The sequence below is a fragment of the Camellia sinensis genome, chromosome 13 (assembly GCF_055761805.1).
Source record: "Camellia sinensis isolate YWXY chromosome 13, ASM5576180v1, whole genome shotgun sequence".
Taxonomy (NCBI): domain Eukaryota; kingdom Viridiplantae; phylum Streptophyta; class Magnoliopsida; order Ericales; family Theaceae; genus Camellia; species Camellia sinensis.
In genome coordinates, this window is record NC_138973.1 from 20818520 (window position 1) to 20825021 (window position 6502).

Genomic DNA, 6502 nt, shown 5'->3' on the forward strand with positions numbered 1-6502 from the left:
ATTTCACACCGTCCATCACCACCACTACATTTGGCTTTTCTCCACCTCAGCTGCCACCAACTAGTTCTTTCGACCACTATCACTGAAGACCTTCGGTCCCCATTTCTAATTGGGAGCCATCTCTGGCAACCACTAACTGCATATAGTCATTTGAAAATATCTTTCAATACCACCTTCAGTCGGAATTATTAATTTTTAGTAATTCTTTTTCACTTATTTTTCAAAACAAGTTTTTAACATACGTACATATCAATCATGTTTTATTTTTTTGTTATTTCTTTTATCAAGAAAATAATAATAATAATAAATTGTAAATATTATCAAACAAGAGTAATTTTAGCAATTAATCAAAAACCGATGAGCAGGTGACCAACATGAAGCAATCTTGAAGAACAGCTTAGACAAACATTAGAGAGATCATCGATGAACGCAAAGCACAAGCATATTTTCTTTTCCTTGTTTGGAAGCTGAGAATTGTCCGCAGTACCTTATCTTATGGTCAAATGTCAACCAAATGACTACTTTGAAGAGCTTCAATAACATTACAAACTTACACATAAAATGAAAAGAAATAGAATTAGCAACAAAGGTGACCTAATGATACGATACAAACGGCACAGGCCAAATGTCATCCCCATAATTTCAATAATTTTTATAGTCAGTATTTTAAACTTAATTGTCATTTTCGAGTCTGCTGACCACTCTTTATCATTTTCTGATTAGTTCTCATTGTCATCAAACAGGTTTTCCACCTAAAAAAGTTAATAATCCAAGAATTGAGACGCAAATGGTCATGTAATAACAGTACCCATTACAAACCAATTTCATAACATCCCTAGGGCTACAACTCGGGACAGGTTAAAAGAACTGTTTGTACTAAACTCAAAATATAGAGAGATTTTTCTACACTTGGATATTATCCAAGCCCGGACTCAAGTTTAATTCAAAGAATTTGAACTTGACTAAGGTTGTCTAAATTCAAACAGAGAAAAATATTAATTTGAGTTATGTGCATAGAAACAGAGTATAGAATATATAAATGTGAGACAAAATATTCGTAACTATAAATGCAAATATGTTCGCAATTACATATATGAATATTATTTTATCTCACATTTATATATTTTATGTTCCATTATCTCTATACAGATATCCTTAACCATCATTGCACATTAAATAAATTTAGATGATAAAATGATTATGTAATTTGTGAGTGGTTGATGATGATTTTTTTCTCTTTGTATTTCTCTTGGCCTATTTATAGACTCAGATACATGAGAAAAAGAGATAATCTAAACCCACAATTTCCTTAACATGTCCATGATTTCCTTAATATTATCTATATTCCATGTTTGATAAGGACTATTTTGCAGATTTGGTACTTAATTTGATCTTAACTCCTTGATCTCAAGAACTAACTTTAAAATTACTGTAATTGCTAACTTTCTAGCCATCTATTTAACATGTCATCAAACCACATCCTTAACACATTTGTCATGCTACGTTAACATGTCTGTCGATAGAAATAATAATAATAAAAACAAATGTGATCAAGATTATTTTTTGAAAATAGTTTATGATTTCAATCGACAGACCATAATCGAATTTGACCATAATTAATAAGACATAATTGAAAAAAAAATAAAATATGAGGCAAATAATAACTTAGTAGGAATCATACTACCAAATCTTAATGAGCTCTAGTGGTAATTGGAATCATACGCACAAGTAGGGCTGAGCAAGGAATTCGTAAAATCCGTAATCCGATCCGGTCCAGTCCAATCCAATAGGTTTGGATTGATTTTTTCAATCCGTGGTTCGGTTCCGAATTGAAAATTTCAAAATCCGTAGGCCACGGATCGGTTCCGGCTTGAACCCTACGGTTCCGGATTGGAATCGATCCGGACCATCTAGAAATAATTTATATTTTTATACTATATACCTTCCCACACCATATAATTTCTTATATGATATAAAAACTAAAGTGTAAACCTAATCTAGCAGCCTCACCTCACTCATTCACGCCTCTCACTCTCATCTCAGGTCAGTATATCGATGGTGTCTCTCTCTCTTCTCTTTCCCATCTTAGACTGAGTTCTCTCTCACACTCTCATCCATCTCAGATCAGATTGGTGTGCTGCTGCTCGTCTTTCTCTGTCGGTGAGCTCTCTCTTTCTCTCTCGGTGTTCTCATCTCTCATCTCTCTCTCTCTGGGATCGGTGACTATTTTTGTTTATTTGTTCCCAGATCATCCATCTCAGATTAGATCGATAGCTATAGCTGTTGTCTTCCTCTTTCGGTGAGCTCCTCTCTTTCTCTCTCTCTCTCTCTCTAACAATCTGAAATAGGTTTAATCTCTAACACTCTGAAATGGGTTCCCAGATCATCCATCGCAGATTAGATCAATTGTTCATGTCATCTACAATGGATTCGGTAAATGTAAGTAGGAGATTTTTTTTTTCTGTTTTTATTTTTATTTTTTATTATGTTTTATGTTTTCATTATGTTTTTATTTTTATTATGTTTTTAGATCGATTGTTTTTTTTTTCTGTTTGTATTTCTATTTTCTGTTTTTTTTTTTCCTTTTCTGATTTCATCTCTGTTTTGTATTTCTATTTTCTGTTGTTTGTAACCATTGATGCACAAATCAGTGTTTATGGAACACTTTAACTGAAAGAGTAGTGACAATAGTGACAAAAAGGTTCACTGTCTTTCTTTTGTTGTTTCCCTAAATACCTAATCAATAAAATTTCAAACATATGCTGTATACTTGGAGTTTCCTTTTTAATTTCATGCTGCACCTAAATGCTTATTTTTAGGATCTGCTGTTAGTTTTTAGACAATGATAGACATGATATACCTGCAAACAATACCTAAATGCTTATTACTATTGTTGATGTAATGTCTACTACTATTGTTGATGTGTGTTTGCTTGGAATGGATGATGTTTGCTTAGAATGGAGGATGTTTGCTCCAGTTTATAATGGAATGGGTGTTGTTTACTTGGAATGGATGTTTTTACTTGTATTGTTTACAGGTTTACAAGAATGGAGTTGCTATTGGAATGGAAATGCTAGTGGAATGGATGTTTACTTATATAATATTGTTTGCAGGTTTTCAAATAGGATGTTTACTTATATAATATTGTTTATAGGTTTATTACTCAGATTATATTGTTTACAGGTTTATCACTCAAATGAAAATGTAATGTCTATATTTTTTTGGTTATTTAATTATTTAAATCCGTGGTCCTAAACCGATCCAATCCGTGTTTCAACGGATTGGTTCGGATTGGTTTCACAATGTAAACGGATTGGATTGGTTTTAATTTTTCAGGAACCGTAGATAACGGATTGGTCTTGATTTTCTCCAAATCCGGACCAATCCGGTCCATGCTCACCCCTACGCACAAGTATTTAGCACCACCACCATGTGGCAAAAATTGGCATCAAATGAGTAATAATTGCAGGATAAATAAGATCAATGACAATAAAAATTACTTTGGTTTTTTAATCCATTTTAATTATTACAAATCAATATAGTTGAAATTTTTCTTCATCTGAATCTAAAGGTTATAAATGACTTTTAAATATAGTATATAAATTTTTTTTTTTGTTTCTTTAATAGCAAAGGAAAATCCCAGGTGTAACCAATCTGTAACAATGACTGTTGTACTGAGATTGGTGGTCAGCAACTTGGGTTTAAAATTTGAAAATAAGGGAATCAAATAGCAATCTCAATTGACGCACAAGACGACGTGGTTTGTTTGAGTTTTAGATGCATTTCGGGTTGGATCCAGGTAAGTCTAGGGGAAATGAACGTGTTCATTGGGCTGAGAGAGACGCGTGAAGTCCGTTGGACTAACTAAACAGGGCTTACTATCTTTTACTTTGGCCCATTTTGACAGTAAAAAAAAAAGAAAATTATTATGTAGTCCTATGTAGGGGATGTATTTTTCTTCTAATCTCATTTTATTTTTAATAGACTAATAGGTCTACAGTTTTTTAAGTTTTGTCCCCGGAGGTCCCGTTTTTTATTTTTTATTTTTTAAATGACTGTATTACTCTTTGATTCGATATATATATATATATATATATACGTAAAAAATCAAATATTTGCCTATGCGAGGTTGTTTGCGATCTCAATTTCTCTTCGTGATGCCGATCTCTTTGTGCTGTGAGGTCGATCTCGTTGTGTTGTGAGGAAGATCTGGTTGTGCGATCTGAATCTCTGTGTACGCTCTGTGTGTGTGTGTGTGTGTGTGTGTGTGTGTGTCTCACTCTGTCTCTATCTGTCGATACATATATGTATGTATATATATAGATAAGCAAATTTGCGTGATCTCTGGTTTATGTTTGGCAATGTTGTTATAGTTCTTTGTTTTCTAATAAACTTTGTTTGTTTGATACTTATTTTGTGATTTTTGTATGTGATATAGTGCAATGATTTTGATTTTGTTGATTTCGTTTGTTGTATAGTGTAATGTGTTTTGAAGTTGTAGTTTGGAATTATGAATTCTGAAGTTTTGATACTGATATGTTGTAACTGTATAATTTTGCAGTTTGAAATCTGTGAACAATTGTTTCCTGGTTTGTGATTTTGTAGTATGGAGGGGTGTTTCATGTTAATGTGCAAATACAATAAGTCTTGTGCTGCTATTAAGATTAGTAAGGGATGTAGTTATCATGAAGTTGTTGAGAAAATATCTGTGAAGTTCAAGGAGTTGAGTGTTGGTAACTTTTGTTTGTTTTTCTCTATTCCTGGATATTCTAATTGTGTTGTTGAATGCGATGATGATTTGGGGAATATGATGTCAATGGTAGGTTGTAGTGGTTCTCATGTTGTTGATGTTGTTGTAGGTGATAGGAGAATTATGGAGATTGATGATAATTCTTCTAGGATTGATTCTGTAATTTGTGAGAGTTCTTTGGTTAACGATTGTGATGATTTTGGTGGTTTGTTGCCTAGTTTTTATCTAGAACTATAGAGAGTTTTGTTGTCTGCTAGTTGGAAGGGGATTATACACAGTGTTGGTCAAGAATTTCAAGGTGGAGTGCCGGCGTTCCGTATTGCATTGGCTAAGTATGCAGTTGAGTGTGGTTTTGCAGTGAATTATTTGAAGAACGATGTAACAAGAGTAACTGCTGAATGTATGATAAAGTCGTCTACGAGTTGTAAATGGTTTGTGCATGGAAGGATATTGATGAATTTTGGTATTTTTTCTATTATGAAGTTAGATAATGTGCATACTTGTGGGGTTGTTGCTCGTAGATCTTGTAGTAAAATGGTTGGTTCTAGACTTGTGTCTGATATTGAACATAATGATATTAGTGATAATCCGTTGACTCATCCTATTGAAGTTAAAAAAAAGTTGAAGAAGCAACATAGTATAGATGTTTCTTATCGGGTTGCATGGTTAGGAGTTGATAAGGTAAGAGGTGGATTGTTTGGTGATTTTGCAACTTCTTTTGACCAACTTCGATGGTACCTTGAGACGGGTATGAGAACGAATCCTGGAAGTGTGTTTGAATTAGATATGGATGAAAGTAATGATTGTTTTCAGAGGTTGCTTGTGGCATTTCATGGACGTTTGTATGGCTTTCAATTTTGTCATCCGTTGTTGTTTGTTGATGGTACATTCTTGAAGAGGCGTTACAAAAGGTATTTGCTTGTAGCAACATCAAAATATGGTAATCAAGGTATGTATTTATTTGCAGTTAGTATAGTTTTGGTTTGTCAGTGTGTTTTGGTAATTGGTGGATTTTAGTTTTTGTTATTGTATTGTGAGTCCGCTAATTTTTGCAATTTCATGTTATTTTGTTTTCAGGCTTGTTTCCTTTGGCTTTTGCGATTGTTGACGTTGAAAATCAAGATAATTGAATGTAGTTTTTAAGTCAGTCGTTAAAAGTTGTTGGTTCAGGTAGAAGATTGACCTTTGTGTCGGACCGTCAACATGGATTGTTAGCCGCTATTTCAGTGGTTTTTCTCAATGCACATCATGCATATACCATTTGAAGAGAAATTTGATTGACAAATTGGTGGGACTTCGTACTAACTATAAGCTGACTTTGATGAAAATATTAGTTAAATGTGCTTAAGGGCCAACTGTTGCTTTTTTCCAATATTATATGGAGAAATTGAGGCGTATTACTGGGAATGGTAGAGTTGATAATATGTTGGAAGGTTTGCAAAATGATAAGTGGGCCAATGCATTTTTTAGAGGGAAACAATATGGTGAGATGTCATCTAATGCTGTCGAGTCTTATAATAATTGGATTGGTGAGGCCCGTGAGTTTCCTATTACTTGTATGATAGAGATGATTATGGTTCAAATCATGACTCAATTGTCTAATAGAAGAGTTAAATCTAAAAGATGGACTACCAAATTGTGTCCAGTTATGGAAAAGAAGTTGGTGGATTCTTTGAAGCTAGCTAAGTCTTGGGATGTGATTATTGCTAGTGATACTGTACTTGAGGTTCATTCTTCTATTTCTTTTTATGT